The 2,500-nt window shown below is 43.2% G+C and overlaps 1 protein-coding gene across 4 annotated transcripts in view; it reads right to left on the bottom strand.

Annotated features, from left to right (window-relative positions):
- scml4 (Scm polycomb group protein like 4) overlaps positions 1 to 2,500 on the bottom strand; it is a 39,552-nt gene that overhangs the window by 21,388 nt on the left and 15,664 nt on the right. Inside the window, exon 2 of one of the 4 annotated variants that reach the window (XM_062551226.1) lies at positions 1,947 to 2,028. The exons of the other annotated variants lie outside the window; for them this stretch is intronic. The gene's annotated coding sequence lies outside the window, so the exon portion shown is untranslated. The remainder of the gene's footprint in view (positions 1 to 1,946; positions 2,029 to 2,500) is intronic. 4 annotated transcript variants of the gene reach the window in all.

The raw sequence follows: 2,500 nt of genomic DNA, 5'->3' as shown, positions 1-2,500 counted from the left end.
TCCTGTCATTCTTCACTGTCCTTGTTGCATTAAAGGCATAAAACGCCCAAAAAAATATACTTTAAAAAAAATTAATCAGAGACTTCATTACGGTATTTCGTAACATGTGCTTGCCTGCTTTCATATCAAAATGGCTTCTGTGAAAAGGTCCATTGGGTAGGATCTAAGTTTGTGAAGCCAAGTTATCCACATTTGGTGTGGGGAGGGCAGCAGGTCTGTCATGGCAGCATTACCCCAATAGATGGGGTTTTCATAGCTTTCAAAGCTTGTGGGAATAATGTGCTGGACAATGACTAGTCAGCGATTTTATTTTTTTTCATTAAAAAAAAACAAAAAACAGATTTGCCTGGGCTGTGAATTGCACTCCACGTTCTCTGGTCGTTGGAACTTTTCTTGTTTCGTGTTTTTACTGAGCATCTTAAAACGTGCTTTACGAGAGCCTGTCTGTCTACAGCCTGTACAAACCATTGTGCTCATTTTCTCTCATCTCTCTCCATCGCTCATCATCTTTCTCTCCCTCTCTCTCTCTCTCACACACACACAAATGTACACACACACACACAGACACACACACACAGATTTGCCTATAGCACCTCGTTCAAAGGTACAGTTCACTGATTGTTTGGTTGAACACTTCCTTGTCTTCCTAGACACTTCCTTGTCCAATTGATTCTTTAAACGACCCTATGATTTTTCCTCTTGGAGTCCTGGTGAGATGAGATACCAGAGGTCTTCCTATACACTGGAACAAAGTTAAGTGTTTTTGTAAAGAGGGCCACAAAACAAAAGGTGTTCTCAATAAATTGTCAGAACGGGCCTTTAATCATTGGATTCTGACTAGTAAAGCCCCAGCACCCCTTGGTTTGAATGGTTCATCAATCTGTTTGTTTAATGATATGAGCCTCAAATGACTTCCTCTGGGAAATTTGTCAGTCAGCACATCAAATTTAATTGACCTTGTCCTCCTTTCATAATTAAAAATCTTCAATTTGAGAGTGTGGAACGTACACCAAACAACATCTAGCAAATCACTAAGCCATGCAGATCCAATGCAAACCACAGAGGCATACAGAGAACAATGAGCTTCAACAAAAATCTCTCTAGAAAAACAAAAACCTTAAAACAGCTAGACATGTTCAGATGTACCATCACTTCATCTTCTTAATCATCCATCTATTTATTTCATTAGGCACGTTCATTGGTTTAGTTTGTGTACTGGGTTGACTGCACTGAGAAGGAAGCTATGGTTAAACTATGGACCGCAGGAGCTGCCTTAAGAGAGAGAAAGTTCTGGAAAGGTGTACAGTGCTGTGCTTTGTCGTCCACGGTGAAGGTGGAATCCATTATAGTACAGAGTGGGTTCACACACACACACACACACACACACACACACACACACACACACACACCAACAAAAACACTCCAAAGTAATCAGGGGAATTGATTAAACACAGAATGTTGCCATGACAACACTCCCCACCAATGTGATAGCGAAGCCGAAAAAGGGAACATAGCTAGGCTTCCCACTCAGAGGAGTTCAAACAGAATCACATTCAGACTGAGGCACAGGGAAGGGTGGGTCCACTCCACACACATGCGCGCGCACACACACACACACACACACACACACACACACACACACACACACACACACACACACACACACACACACACACACACACACACACAGATTTGTCCCCTCCCTCTCTCTTTCTCTCTCTCTCTCTCGCTCACACACACACACACACAATTTGTTTTCTCCTCTCATACAGAGTTTTCCCTTTCTCTCTCTCTCTCTCTCTCTCTCTCTCTCTCTCTGTCTCTCTCTGTCTCTCACATACATAGACACAAACACACACACACACACACACACATACAAACGTTGGGCTTTTCGGTAGGAGATATACTTATTTCTTGAAATATAAACTGATCATCATAAGCAGTACCAGAGGCATCTTTACATCTCGGGGGACAATTTCATCAGACCCGGTCCAGCTTTCCAGGGCCTGCTTCTTCCTTTCCTGGTGGCTAAAGGAAATGTAAGTGCATTAAGAGTAGCCAAACAGGCAAGTGGGGCCTGGCAAAAAAAACAAAAATAAACCCAGAGCAGTGTTTGTCCGACTATGGCCTGGCACTAGTCCATGACAAGAAGACCGCAGGACTGAGGAGCTGTACAGCCAAATTATGTCCGGTGTTTTATGTCCTATAGACTAAGACTACCGATAGGCTAAGACTCCAAGGAGTACATAGTGGAACTACGAAGGAAAACCGTCCAAGACGTCTCTGAAAGTCTGGCAAGAGATGCAGACCGAAGAGGATGAAGAAGAGGCTGAGGGCAACGTTAAGACAGTCAGATGACAAAGGTCATGTCAAATTCAAATGTGCCAAGAAAGAAAAGCTGAGATTATTTGAGTGTGTCACACACACACACACACACACACACACACACACACACACACACACACACACACACACACACACACACACACACACACACACA

This window comes from Sardina pilchardus, chromosome 12 (assembly GCF_963854185.1).
Source record: "Sardina pilchardus chromosome 12, fSarPil1.1, whole genome shotgun sequence".
NCBI lineage: Eukaryota > Metazoa > Chordata > Actinopteri > Clupeiformes > Clupeidae > Sardina > Sardina pilchardus.
Note: the sequence above shows the minus strand (reverse complement) of the source record. Positions and strands in the feature narration are given on the sequence as shown.